We start from the raw sequence: 15,926 nt of genomic DNA on the forward strand, positions 1-15,926 counted from the left end.
TGGCTTAGAGAGTTGAAGTAATTACCTACAGCAAAAGAGAAACACAATTTGTATTAGAACCTTGTCCATAGACTTCATGCTTACTCCTATCATTTTTTAAAACTCATTTATTTATTTTAATTGGAGGCTAACTGCTTTACAATATTGTAGTGGTTTTTGCCATACACTGACATGAATCAGCATGATGTGTTCCGCATCCCGAACCCCCCTCCCACCTCCCTTCCCACCCGTCCCTCTGGGTTGTCTCAGTGCACCAGCTTTGAGTGCCCTGTTTTCCTGCATCGAACTTGGACTGGTGATCTATTTCACATATGGTAATATACATGTTTCAATGCTAGTCTCTCAAATCATCCCACCCTCACTTCTCCCAGAGTCTAAAAGTCTGTTCTTTATGTCTCTTTTGCTGTCTTGCATATGGGGTCGTCGTTATCATCTTTCTAAATTCCATATATATGCATTAATATACTATATTGGTGTTTTTCTTTCTGACTTACTTCACTTACTTCACTTACATAGGCTCCAGTTTCATCCACCTCATTAGAACTGATTCAAATGCATTCTTTTTGATAGCTAAGTAATATTCCATTGTGTATATGTACCACACTTTCTTATCCATTCATCTGCCAATGGACATCTAGGTTGCTTCCATGTCGTAGCTATTGTAAACAGTCATTTTTATTCCTATTATCTTTTATTCCTAACATTTCTTAGATTGTGTTCTCTCCTGTAAAACTGTACTTAAATAATTCAGCATGTCAGCATAATAGCTCCACCACAATCACAGAATAATATTCAGGTAGCAAAATAGCATTAACTGAATAAATTGCTTCAAACACAACTAAAAATGAAAAACAAAAATCTTCACATATGATTTGTGTTGTTTACTATTCATCAACAGGAGATGTTGCAAATGTCCACACCATTTCACACCCATATACTCTACAAGGCAAGGTAAGAAGCTACTTAATATACCACCAGACTGGAACTATTTAAAGACACATCCAGTAATGTGATAAATACGTATATTTTAGACAGATTTGCATTTCTGTGTTTCATTTTATTTTAACAGGATGAGGTTATACATAGGAAAAAGAATGCACTAGAACCAACTGAGTTCGTGTCATCTTTATCTTCTTACTATTTTCCTCACCTATCATTTCTTCCACCTACTTTTTTTCCCTGTATTTTTCAGCCTTGGCAATATCTTTTCATTCCATATCAGATTTTCTTCTAGTCTAGTATGCAGTAAAATCTTTATCATCTTTTCCCTTCATTTTATTAGCCTCATTTTACAATAAGGCCACTTGTCATCTACAGTCACATTTTTATGTTTCCCAGTCTTTGCAACATAGTCATTGGCGGGACTCAGATGTTTTCCTTTGACTCAGAGCTGATGCTAAGAACAAACCAAGAGACTGACTGGAGAATGCTTATTGGGTGTATTAGGTTTCATGTAATTTCCTTTTGTTTCCTTTTTGAACTATAGACTCCTCTTTGTGACAATCCTTAGTCACCTTTTAATATTCAGTTGTTGTTTTTTTTTTTTTTTTAAGCAGACCTGGTCTTCCAGAATGTATATTATCACCTTTGCCTTTGGTTATTTAGTGTCTCTTTGGCCCCTTTCTGTCTGTCTGTCTGTGTGTCTATCTATCCATCTGTTGTTATTTTTCCACTAACTACCTGACTACTTATCCTGGCACTGTCTCTATGGAACTTATGATTTAGAATATATTCTGAATAAGTGTTTTAGGAAAAAATCATAGTTGACATTCCTTTGAGCCCTTGCATGTCTGGGAATGGCTTTCAGTTTTCTTGGTAAATAAAAGACAAGCTAGATAATTAAAGAAATTGCAGGTCCATTTCATTTACTATAAAATTTTATAATTGTTATATATCTACTAGGATTCAATATTTTAGATAATAATTCCATCTGCTGCTGCTGCTAAGTAGCTTCAGTCATGTCTGACTCTGTGAGACCCCATAGATGGCAGCCCACCAGGCTCCGCCCTCCCTAGGATTCTCCAGGCAAGAACACGGGAGTGGATTGCCATTTCCTTCTCCAATGCACGAAAGTGAAAATTCCATAAATGGCCTAATTCTATTCCTTTTAGTAAATAACCTTAATTATTAATTTTTTACTTTAGGGTGCATAGGGTTCTTTATTTTCAAAATATAAATACAAGATGTTTAAAAAAAAACAAAAAAAAACTAAAAGGAAAAAGAAAAAAATATTCTACCACATGTCAACTTATCTTCTATAAAAATATCAAGTCAATATGATATCTAAATTTCACAAAGAGGCTTTTCTTCAGCTAAGACAGTGTTTTATTACTACAATTTCCAATCTGCCTCCAATTTATTCTCTATCTCTACACTTATTAACCAAGTGTGGAACCTACATTGTCAAAACTTTATAATTTACTCTTTTTAAATGAATTTGCCTCTTTGTCCTTTGTTTAAAATTTCTCATATTTTCTTCATTATTATTTTATACATTTTCTATAGCACATTCCTTTTCTATAACATTTTTGAAGTTAATACCTTTAAGTTATTGTTTTTGTTTTCTTTTTTGTTTGTTTTCTTTTTTATTTATTATTTTATTAGTTTTTATTTTATTTTATTTTATTTATTTATTTATTTTTTTAAATACCACTGATATGGATAATGGGCAACCCTTTTTTCCATCTCGGAGAGAGCCTCCAGGTCCTAAGGGCCTCCCGACGCCACCATCCATTACGTAACGACAGCGATGGAATCACCCTTAGTTTTTATTTTAATTGGAGGTTAATTACTTTACAATATTGTATTGGTTTTGCCACACATCAACATGAATCCGCCACGGGTGTACACGTGTTCCCCATCCTGAACCCCCCACCCTCCCGTACCATCCCTCTGGGTCATCCCAGTGCACCAGCCCCAAGCATCCTGTATCCTGCATCAAACCTGGACTGGCGATTCGTTTCTTATATAATATTACACATGTTTCAATGCTATTCTCCCAAATCATCCCACCCTCTCCTTCTCCCACAGAGTCCAAAAGACTGTTCTATACATCTGTGTCTCTTTTGTTCTCTCGCATACAGGGTTATCATTACCGTCTTTCTAAATTCCGTATATATGCATTAGTATACTGTATTGGGGTTTTACTTTCTGGCTTACTTCACTCTGTATAATAGGCTCCAGTTTCATCTGCATCATTAGAACTGATTCAAATGTATTCTTTTTAATGGCTGAGTAATATGCCACAGCTTTCTTATCCATTCGTCTGCTGATGGACATCTAGGTTGCTTCCATGTCCTGGCTATTATAAACAGTGCTGTGATGAACACTGGGGTACATGTGTCTCTTTCAATTCTGGTTTCCTCGGTATGTATGCCCAGCAGTGGGATTGCTGGATCATAAGGCAGTTCTTTTTCCAGTCTTTTAAGGAATCTCCACACTGTTGTCCATAGTGGCTGTACTAGTTTGCATTCCCACCAATAGTGTAAGAGGGTTCCCTTTTCTCCACACCCTCTCCAGCATTTATTGCTTGTAGACTTTTGGATCGCAGCCATTCTGACTGGTGTGAAATGGTACCTCAGTGTGGTTTTGATTTGCACTTCTCTGATAATGAGTGATGTTGAGCATCTTTTCATGTGTTTGTTAGCCATCTGTATGTCTTCTTTGCAGAAATGTCTGTTTAATTCTTTGGCCCATTTTTTGATTGGGTTGCTTATTTTTCTGGAATTGAGCTGTAGGAGTTGCTTGTATATTTTTGAGATTAGTTGTTTGTCAGTTGCTTCATTTGCTATTATTTTCTCCCATTCTGAAGGCTGTCTTTTCACCTTGTATGGTATTAGAAAGTGTTCTAGTTTCATTCTTTTATAAGTGGTTGACCAGTTTTCCCAGCACCACTTGTTAAAGAGATTGTCTTTTCTCTATTGTATATTCTTGCTTCCTTTGTCAAAGATAAGGTATCCATAGGTGTGTGGATTTATCTCTGGGCTTTCTATTTTGTTTCATTGATCTATATTTCTGTCTTTGTGCCAGTACCATACTGTCTTGATGACTGTGGCTTTGTAGTAGAGCCTGAAGTCAGGCAGGTTGATTGCTCCAGTTCCATTCTTCTTTCTCAGGATTGCTTTGGCTATTTGAGGTTTTTTGTATTTCCATACAAATTGTGAAATTATTTGTTCTAGCTCTGTGAAAAATACCATTGGTAGCTTGATAGGGATTGCATTGAATCTATAGATTGCTTTGGGTAGTATACTCATTTTCACTATATTGATTCCTCTGATCCATGAACATGGTATATTTCTCCATCTATTAGTGTCCTTTTTGATTTCTTTCACCAGTGTTTTATAATTTTCTATATATAGGTCTTTAGTTTCTTTAGGTAGATATATTCCTAAGTGTTTTATTATTTTCGCTGCAATGGTAAATGGAATTGTTTCTGTTTTTTTAGTTCTTAATTCTTTAGGATCATAAAGAGAAAGGGGAAGGAAGGTATAGATACAGGTATAGGAACAGAAAAAGAAGGATGTGATACAGATCTATCACTCTCTCTTGATTTCATGTAGAGGTGTTTACTTAAATTTCATGTTTTTTGGAAAAGAATATAAAGATTGACATTTCTTTCCTATAATAAATAATTCTTAATAATCTAGTCCTACATTTCCTCTTGCCTAAGCTTAATTTATCACTTTTAAAGTTTAATTCTACATATGAATAATTTTCACACATTCTTATATTGGGATTTTCTACTAACATATTCTTTCTTGAGAAGAAAAACTGGTCTTTTTCTGGTGTATTCTCCAAAATATTTGCAAGATTTTCTTAGGAGAATTTGCTCTTAATCAGGATAAAATTAGAGTTCTCCTCTAAGATCTTAATCTGAAAAGATGGGTGGTGAAATTTTATAATTTTGTATTAGGTTAGTTATTGTGCCATAAGATAGGTGGGAGGAAGCTAAGGTTGAGTTCAACAGCTAACTGACTCTTCATTTAAATTCTTTATACTTGTTGACAATGCCTAGGACTAACGGATTATCAGAGCTTTTGCGGGTTTTGTTTTGTTTTGTTTTGTTTTTGGAGCTTAGAAACACTGCTTCACTGTGGTTAAAATCTTTTCTAGCACTTATTAGTAGTAAATCATTTTAATATGATTGATGTAAAAAAAAAAAGCCATGTCTTAGGAATATCTGTGTCCTGCCACTGAAGACTTTTAAATTGTTGTAATGAAGCCTTCCTTGTGGTACTATGTGAAGTTGCTCATCAGATAAGTTTTCTGTGACCCTTCTATTACTTATAGATACGTGTGTTGTATAATTATGTACATGTGGAAGTGGAAGTGTTTGTTGCTCAGTCATGCCCCACTCTTTGCAACCCCATGGACTGTAGACTGCCAGGCTCTTCTGTCCATGGAATTCTCCAGGTAAAAATACAGGAGCGGGTTGCCATTCCCTTCTCCAGGGGATCTTCCTCACTCAGGTTTGAACATAGGTCTTCTCCATTGCAGGCAGATTCTTTACCATATGAGCTACTAGGGAAGCCCACATGTACACAGAGGGAGAGGCAAGTTTTACTGGGACTCTAAGAGTGTCACTTATTTTCAGCAATGTCATACTGGTACCGCTGGAAAAAACGAGTTGAAAAATTGCTTTCAGTCCTTTGTTCTTTGCACTATATATAGAACAAATGATTAAAAAATATTGAATTATAAGATTAAGAAAAATTATTTGAGCCCCTCAGGAAAAAAAAAAAAAGCTGATTAAAATTGTCTTTCATTTTTGAAGGCATGTGAAATATACATTTGTGTTTATATATATATATATGTATAAGCATAGCTGGATAAAATTTATAAATAAAAACACTTGAAAGAAATATGTCAAATACAGTTTAGTTGGTAAGTGGAACTGTGGATTTTATTTTTTACTTTTGTCTTTTTAGAGATTTTTTACAATAAATGTATACTACTTTTATACTAAAAAATATATTACTCTTAAGAGTGATAATTATAGCATCTAAATTTGTGTTTTATTGCTTTATTCTTTTCCTGTACATTATGTGATATGTGAAGACATTGTTTAGAGATATCCTATGGCCTGTCAGCATAAGAATATTGTGGACACATTTGTGAGGTCTCACCATAGTGATAGTGAAGTCGCTCTGTTGTGTCCGATTCTTTGCGACCCCATGGACAGTAGCCAACCAAGCTCCTCCGTCCATGGGATTTTCCAAGCAAGAATGTTGGAGTGGGTTGCTATTTCCTTCTCCAGGGGATCTTCCCGACCCAGGGATTGAACCCGGGTCTCCCGCATTGTAGGCAGATGCTTTACCGTCTGAGTCACTCAGCATGGAAGAACCTAAACATACTTATGTGGCATTCCATTAGTTGTTCGTGACTGAGATTCTTTCAATTCAAGCTATTGAAAGCTAATATTAGGGAAAAAACTTAGAAAACTCTTGGACATATTCAGTAAAATTGAAAGAAGAAATAAACTAATTTTAAAATATTAGGACCTCTTTAAATAATATCAGGACCCAAAGAACAGACAAATTTGACACATCAAAAAATAAATTTACATTAAAAAAGATACAGGTGCTCTGTGGGAAAGTTTAAGGATTCTAAATCTAATTTTTAAAAAAGATATAATATACATTTATGTAAGTCAACAGTAATATAATGTGTTAAACTTGACCAATATTTGGCAACATAGTAATATTTATCAAGAGAAATACTTAAAACCCTCTAAAACAGTTAATTGTGGCCAAAACAATATCTTCAAGTCTTAATAACCCAGTAATTCAACATTTAGTAATGTATTTTAAGGAAATAATAAAAAAATTCTTATGAAAATTTATGCACACACATGTGTATGACATCAATGATTATAATACTAAACTTTGGAATATTCTTAATTTACAGAATTAGTAAAGAAAATTATGCTATATAATCATGAAGTAATGTTGGGAGAATTAAGCCAAGTTTTTAAATAATTTTATTTCCATGGGAAAATATTCACTATAACATAATGTTAAAATGATAAAAGAGATCCCTAAACTATATATTCAAATACTTTTAATTTTGTCAATGTATATAAATATATGGCATTTGATGAAAACTTATATCTAGAAAAGATTTATTTCTACATGGCTGAGCAAAAGTAACCAGGGTCCTCTTTTTATATAATTAATAGCTGCAAACATTTTATTGAGTCAGAAATATAAAAACTCAAAATCTCTTGAGATAATTGGAATTAAGATAGGGAAAATTAGTGTTAACATGCCCTGGTATAGAATTTGACACCAAACAGCTATGGTGGTAGCTTTTTAAATGTCAGAGTAGGTTAACTGCAAATGCATTTACCAGAATTCCCTTCCTTAAGTTGAATCTGGTTGAAGGTTGGGAAATTTGCTGCATCAATTCCACACTGTAAGTCATGGGTTTATTTCCCAACCATCAATTCCACTTTGTAAATCATGGGCAGTCTTTGCTCTCACACAGGTCAGTGTAAGGTTACACAATCCTCAGCCGGACCTGTTATCCCTACAGCTCCTGAGGTTCTCTCCTTCCATTTTATAAATTCCTGAGCTAGTTTCCTGTATGTTTCCATGATGTAGCACACCAGCTTTTCTGCTGGCCACTTGCACTATCTGAATTGGAGATCTGGAGGCAAACAGAGACCAGTGTATGTTCCAGAGAAAGACAGATTCAGGTTTTAAGTTTACACTCATTGGTTCACTCATCCTCATGGGTCACTTGGTCTCATGGGTTCTAGTTTGTTTCGTTCACACCATGTCCATCTCTTCTTCCCAGCTGCCAGCCCTGCTGACCTGTGGCTTTGTGCCAGACTCAGATGCAACAGATTGATTGACACCAACTGCTTAAAAGAACTCCCACAGGTCAGGAAAGGTCTAATCCAACCCTCCAATCTATTGGATCTCAGTAGTTCTGCATCACTGGGTGAATCCTAAAAAACTACAGTTAAATGTGTTAGCCCTGCTGATCTTTGTCAGTGTTAATACTTATCATATTCAATATGCTAATCAGTTTTCACTAGTGTCATAATGTATATATGCTCATTTAGCAAGAGAAAATTGTAATTACACTATTGTATTGTCAGTGAAGGAGGACTTGGTGTAAAAAGGCCACTGTTATGTAAAGAGTATAAAAATCACATTTCTGAAAAGTAATGTGAAAGGATACCGTTGCCTCCCTCTTACTAGATTTTTCTGTCACCTTCCCACAAACATCTATGTTCTTGGGGAGAGTTTTCTGCCTTTTCTGACATACTTTAAGAATTAGAAACACTTATCCATAGTGGGCTGAAAAGTGGTTTCTGACATCAATTCTATTCTTTCCCCTCTTTGCTTGGGAAACTATTCCTGGGAATCATTGATGTTCTGTTTGAAGCCTGACCTAGATATATTCATCTTAACTTCTAATTTTATCACTTCTTAAGGAGTAGGAAGCCTACTCTTATGACTTTGGATTTTATTCAAGCAAACACTGTCCTGGAGGGAAGTATTCTCAGATGTGTTTCCTTCTGATGTCCATGAGTTTCCTGAAAAAATCTGAATTGCAGGAGGGCAATAGCTTACAATTGTTTTTCTCACTACACATTTATCTTCATTCTCCTCTCAGTTTGGACAAATCTTTGTATCTCTGGAGGCATGAGGAAAGAAGAAAAGGAGATCTTTGTATATATGATATTTCTTTCTGGAGACACGATTAACTTGTCTCAAGGACAATATTTTTTAGATAAATTGCTTTAGTTTAGACATGGGTCTGTAAATAGTAAGAATTACAAAGGTCTTGAAGATAAAACATAAAAGAATGTTCTGAATCAGGAAATCAGTAACAACCAGCCCCCTGTTGGAAGACACAAATCTATTTTTAAAAATTTGAAACAAGAGAAACATGCATATAAAAATCATGGCTGATCATCCATTTCTATAGGATTCTGAAATATCGAAGAATCAGCTTTTAGGAGAGCTGAACTATGGCAGAGTTTGCTTTGCTATTCACAAAAACAGAGCCGTGCACCTTCTTTACTTTGTTCCAAATTTTATTGACAGACCTCATCGCAGGGCTACCTCAGTCTAATTGAGAACATTTAAATAGTAATAAATATCTAGGATATTATACTTCATGTAAAGTCAGACAAATCCTGAGTTATTGTCTAGATCCATATGGGAAATATCTTCTTACGATACAGATGGTTCAGCCCTGAAAAATCATGTAACCATTTCTTTTCTTTTTGGTTGACTTGTACGGTCTGTTTTCCAATCTCAGATCTCAGTTTCCCACCAGGACTGAACCTGGGCCATGGCAGTGAAAGCCCAGAGTCTGAACCACGAGGCCACGGGGAAATCTCCATTTTTCTCCTTCTTTTCTCTCTTTTTGGACAAGAGAGAATCCAATAGCAAAAACAGCAAATCATTTAGGTGTAAAATATGCTTCAGTTACAATAATCCAGTAGATTTAATCATGAAAACATTAGGCCTCTAATTAAAGGACAAAGATCATTTTATCATAAAATATTGCAAAGGTTTAACCACTACTCAGAATAGAGACCCTGCACACTGAATACTGAGCTATTGCTCCAAGGGGGAAGTACAGTTCTTGCAAACCTCTGGTCATATATTTTTTCAACTGAAATATCTTTTGTGTTAGATAGGTTGAGTTGTCAAATTCTTGTTTAAAAAAAAAATGTTTTTCTCTTTCACGTAACTCTCTTCCTGTGTAACACTGCATGCATGTGTGCTCAGTCATGTCCTGCTCTTTGTAACACCATGGACTGTAGCCCACGAGGCTCCTCTGTCCATGGGATTTCCCAGTCAAGGATATTGGAGGGACTGCCATTTCCTTCTCCAGGGGATCTTCCCAATCCAGGGATCAAACCTGAGTCTCCTGCATTGGCAGGGGGATTCTTTACCACTAAGCCACCAGGGAAACCCACATTTGCCACTAAGACTTTTTAATTCCATGTTTTGAGGTTTTTATTATTCCTGTACATTTTGTGTAACTCTTGGTAATTGTGGCACTTCATTTACACTTGCACCTTGAGAAATTATTAATTCACTCATGCATTTTGCAAAGACATTCATGCATAGGCACATTTTTTAAGATAAAGATGGCAACCAAAATGGAGAAGTTAGGAATTTTAGGGCTGTTAATGAGCTGGGGAAATTGTCAAAATCAAAATCAACTTTTACAGAACTCTGGAATCTAGTCAAATATTTGCAACTACCAAAGGGAAGTTTATTGAAGAAATAGACTTCTCTTTTACAGAAAGAAACACTGTGGCATTTTAAATTGTCCCGTAACTGTGGTGGCCATTAGGAATGCCCACATCTCATTGCTGAGGAACTTTGTAGAATGTTACATGATTTCTGATAAGAAGTCCATCATAATTGTTACTCTTATTCTTCTCTAGGTAATTTAATTTCTAGCTCTTTTAACCATTTTTCTTTGTCTTTGGTTTTCTGCTGGTTGATTATGATATACCTAGATGCGGGTTTTGGATTTGGTATGTCATTAAATTTGGAAAAGTTTTTATAATTATTCAAATATTCTATATATAAAGTATGTATATATTTGTTTTTCTTTCTTTTTTTTTTTTTTTGCTATCATTGTGTGTGAATATTGTATCTTTTGAAAATTTCCTATAGTTTCTGGATCTTAGATCTTTTTCATCCTTTTTCTCTTTGCATTTCACTTTGGGATATTTTTATTAACAAGTCTTTAAACTCACTGATTATTTCTTTAGCCATGGTGAATCTGATGAACTACATAAAGGCATTTTTCATTATTTTTATAGTGTTTTGGATTTGTAGAAGTTAACTTTTATCCTTTCTAAGAATTTCTACCTTTCCTTACGGTTCTCATCTATTTCATGTTATCTTTTTTTTTTTTTCCCACTAGACCCCTTAACATATTAATCATAATTATTTAAAGTTTTCTCTCTAATTTCAACATCTGTGTAATATCTGATAAAGGTGTGACTATGATTTTTGCTGAATTTTTGTGTGCCTTATTTATTTATTTATTTTTTTGTCAAAAACCAGACATATTACATAATGTGAACTGAAGTAAGTAATGTGCAAATGTGAAGATTTATGCTAATCTGACTAGGAGTTGGCTTTGTTTAATGCTCACTATAGCTGTAGATTTCAGAGACTCAAAATCTTGTAGGGTCCCTTTTTTTTCCCTTCTTGACTTTGGGCTTCCCCCTGTACTCTTCCTCAGAGAGAGGCTGTGTCTTGTAGCATTTCCACCTATAGTTCACTTTTACGATACTAGAACTGTGTTGGTTGTCTGGTAATATATGAGGGAGAGTGCACATTGTGTAATATTTCAATTAAGTCTCCATATTTCACTGGGTTTGTATTTCTGGCATATGCCTTTCCTGAATGCTTTTTCTTGGGCAGCATTTCCACACTGTAGGTGAGACAGGAAGGCTCAATGGCACTGGCCAGGCTCCAGGATAAGGCTCTAGAAGAGCCATTCATTCTGCAGAGGAGAGCTTTCTATGGAGAAGGCTCTGAATGAGATTTAAAAGGTTTACTCCCCCCTTTACTCTTCCACACCATATGGGATAGTTAATTCAATCTTCACTTTGACAGCCTAGTAGATTTCCTGGATATGTAACCTATAAAAGTGTGCCTAGCCCCTCCCATAGCTATCCCTGGTGGTGGGTCACTGGGAGTATCTCACTCTCAAGTTAGTATTACAGTTTGCAGTTCCAGTGGTTACTGCTCCAGGAAAGAGCTTAGTTGTGACACTTTGGATTCTCCTTTCTCACTCAATTTTGGGATGGTGGTTTTTCCTACACATGTGATTTTTCTTACAGGTACAAGAAAACTCATTGAGTTTCTTTTTGCTTCAGTTTTCCTTCTTGTAAGGATGAGAGTGATGACTTTTAAGCTCTTTACATATTGGAATTGACACCAAAATTTTCATTTTAATTAAAAGTGTGTTTTTTTTTAATTTCCAAATATTTTGATGTATCTCAAATATTTGGAAAAAAAGTATCTTCCAGATACTTCTTTATACTGATTATTAGTACTTTGAGATAATAATTTGTATTATTGCTTTGGTTTTAAATGTATTAATATGTGTTTTTGGACTGAGGATGTTGTTTATTTGGGGTAATATTCTATTCAAGCTTAAAAATGTTTATTTTGCTTTTATTGGATTTTGTATTCCGTAGGTGTCAATTGGATCAAGTTAGCTATGAATGTTTGTACTTTTGATACAAGATTCTAAACTATTTCCTCTTTCAATGAAAATATCATATAGTGGTTTTCTTCCATCCTTTCCTTCCACATTTGTTACTTGAATAAAGAATTCAGAAATGTCTGGAAGGGTGACTGCAGGGCCTAGAATTGAAAGATTTGCCCTCTGTCCTCTTCAAAATGCCTAAAACTTTCTTGCTGAAATAAGCAAATCACAGCTGAATTTCCTTCTTGTATTTTTTTTTTTGTAGTTTCTAGTCTTCAATTTTTACTAAAAAATTTAAAACTTATTCTCAAACTACAAATTAACCCTATCAAAGTTTATCAATTTTAAACTCATTGGCCTATTGCAGAGAAGACCTTTCATGTAGTCATTTTACTTCCTTATTCAGTATATGAAAATCCCTGGTTCATTCAGTGTAGTATAATATTCCAGGATAGGAGGCAAAGTCTTTGTCACATTCATGCAAATTTGGGAAACAATGAGTTATGTCTTAGGTCACATCGAATTTGTAATGTGTTGCCTGCCATATATCACAGACATTCAATAATTTTCTACGCATCTCCTGGGTTATTCAACTAATTAAAGTTTTGATAATTAAGGAAGCATTTCCTATTCTGAGGCTGTCAAACATAATTGTGTCAGATGACTCCATAAAGTAACATTTAGCTGGTGACTCTAGTCAAACCTTAAATGGTGTCCCAAAGAGGTTCATGTAAAAGCTCTTTATTTTGTGACATCGGCAAACACAAGGTATAAAAAAAGAACACAAGCTGCTTGCACTGAGATGACGGGTGTCTTTCCAATTGTATGCTGAAGAGAAAGGGCATCACTTGTCATATCAAATATAACATATTTAAAACATTGTTTTGTAAAGGCACTGTTTTAAGTTTCTTTTCTTTCCTTCAAATCACAAACCAAAATTAGTAATTCAGGAGAACTTGACTTCATAAATATCTTTTCCATTGGTGATAGTTTTTAGTTTTCTTCTTTTTGATTGGCAAATTGGTAGGCGACATGAGTATGTCTCAAGACACTAATTTGAATTGGGGCAAATATACATTCTAATGATTTTGTTACTGTGTTACAAACTGTGCTACACTCTCATGAAAAAGTTCTGAGGTGTTAAAGGGCGTCCCTGGTGACTAGTGGTAAAGAATCCACCTGCCAATGCAGGAGACTCCAGTTGATCCCTGGGTCAGGAAGATCCCCTAGAATAGGAAATGGCAACCCACTCTCGCCTGGAGAATCCCATGGACAGAGGAGACTGTCGGGCTACGGTCAATCGGGTCACAGAGAGTTGGACAGGACTTAGGGACTAAACAACAGCAACAACAAATATTAAAAGTTGAGACCAATAGTATTTCTTTAAAAAGTTGATCTATCCTAGAGGCGCCTGCACAAAGTGGATGGAGGAAGCTGGAGAGAGTGAGTAGGAAAAGGAGAAGGTGAGCGCTCACAGTACCCAGTCGGAGGGTGGGCAGGCAGTTTGTATCCAGTTTGTGACTTGACGGTAGCCTCCATGGACCTTGCTGCTGCCTCTGTCTCTATTTAACAGGAGAGGAAGCATTGCAGAGGGGTGGAAAATAGCAGAGCTGAGGATGTTGCTAGAGGAGGAAATCCCCTTTGGCTAGGGGGCCCTGATAGAAGGTTACCAGAACCCAACCCGGGTGGCAGACTACTGTGAAAAGAATTTCATACAGCTACTAGACAAGAGAAAAGCTTTAGAAGAGACCAAGCCTACACAATCCTATCGCTAGCTATTCTTGCTTATCAGATAAATGCATTAGTTAACAGTGCTCCAATTGCTAGTTAACAATGCTCCAACCCAAGCCTCTCAGCTCTAGATAATGGAGTTTTCCATCAGACTGGACATTTATAAAGAGAAAGTGGCTCAAAGAGAGATTAATATTTTGACCACAAATAAGAATACAACAAGAACTTACAAAATAATAGCTAATGTAAATATGGAGCATCCTGTAAGTTATGTTTGGAAACCTACTGACCACAGAGTTCTGGATAACGTGGGCCATGGTGTCGAGCATGGAAATAACCAGCTTGCAAGAACTGGTGCACTGTCAAGAACAAATCCTACTCCTCAGAAACCACTGCACCCTCCCATGTCAAGCTGGGGAATGTTGGGATGAAATATTCCTTACAAAACCCTGGAACCTGCTCGGTCTCCAGCAGTTCTTAATGACTACATGACAAGTCCTGCTAGCCTTGGAAGTGAACATAATCTGGCAGGACAGTTTCTTTATAAGTCAGAGACTAGGGACACACAGTGGAAGCAACAGTATTGGCATTGCCTACACCCTCACCACCCACTACTGGACCAAGTTACTGATAGTAGAGCTCCACCACTGATACCTCCACTGGATGACATTCCCGTGTTTGATGACTCCGCCACCACTGAATTATGAAGTTGAGAAGGCTGCTGTAGTTTGTATAATGACCCATATGCAGTTGGAGATCCTGCTTGGGTGCCCAAGAATTATATTGAGAAAGGTAGGGTACAGGCATCATTGAATTGCTGTAAAGGGAAAGAACTCATTATAATATTTTAGAGCTGTGGTCATGTATGGATGTGAAAGTTGGACTGTGAAGAAAGCTGAGCGCCGAAGGATTGATGCTTTTGAACTGTGGTGTTGGAGAAGACTCTTGAGAGTCCCTTGGACTGCAAGGAGATCCAACCAGTCCATTCTGAAGGAGATCAACCCTGGGTGTTCTTTGGAAGGAATGATGCTAAAGCTGAAACTCCAGTACTTTGGCCACCTCATGTGAAGAATTGACTCATTGGAAAAGACCCTGATGCTGGGAGGGATTGGGGGCAGGGGGAGAAGGGGACGACAGAGGATGAGACGGCTGGATGGCATCACGACTCGATGGACATGAGTTTGGGTGAACTCCAGGTGATGGACAGGGAGGCCTGCCGTGCTGCGATTCATGGGGTCGCAAAGAGTTGGACACGACTGAGCAACTGAACTGAACTGAAAGAACAGCTGGTCCAGTGTTTCTCCACCTTTTAAATAGTCTTTCAAGCCAAGATGATTTAGTTCCCATACATTCCTAACATGAGCGAGCGTTGCTTATTTTTTATTTATTTTTAAATTGGATATAGTTGATTGACAATGTTATGTTAGTTTCTGGTATATAGCAAAGTGATTCAGTTAATGTGTGTGCATGCTCAGTCACCTCTGACTCTTTGTGACCCCATGGACTGTAATCCATCAGACTCCTCTGTCCATGGAATTTCCTAGGCAAGAATACTGGAGTGGGTTGCCATTTCCTTCTCCATGAAATCTTCCTTACTCAGGTATCAAACTCACATCTCCTGCATTGGCAGGCAGATTTGTTATCAATGAGCCACCTGGGAAGCCTCATGCCATACAGTAGGGCCTTGCTACTTATCTATTTTATATATAGTAGTTTGTGTCTGCTAATCCCAAAGTCCTAGTTTATTCCCACCCTACTCTCTTCCCCTTTGGTAAGCTTGGGTTTGTTTTCTATGTTTGTGGGTCCCTTTCTGTTTTGTAGGTGGGTTCATTTGTATCCATTTTTAGATTCCATACATATGTGATATCACATAGTAAAAAAAATGTTTGATCTATTCCAATTTCAAAAGCATAAAAAAATTGTCTATCCCAATTTCAAATGTATCTCAACAAGAAGGACAAAAAATAAGTTCCTTTGTGATATTTTTT

At 36.3% G+C, this 15,926-nt stretch overlaps 1 pseudogene; it reads left to right on the top strand.

The window, feature by feature from the left end:
• The window catches only part of LOC109562442 (abl interactor 1-like), a 170,192-nt pseudogene that overhangs the window by 16,983 nt on the left and 137,283 nt on the right, over positions 1-15,926 (top strand).

Source organism: Bos indicus, chromosome 8 (genome assembly GCF_029378745.1).
Source record: "Bos indicus isolate NIAB-ARS_2022 breed Sahiwal x Tharparkar chromosome 8, NIAB-ARS_B.indTharparkar_mat_pri_1.0, whole genome shotgun sequence".
Classification (NCBI taxonomy): Eukaryota; Metazoa; Chordata; class Mammalia; order Artiodactyla; family Bovidae; genus Bos; species Bos indicus.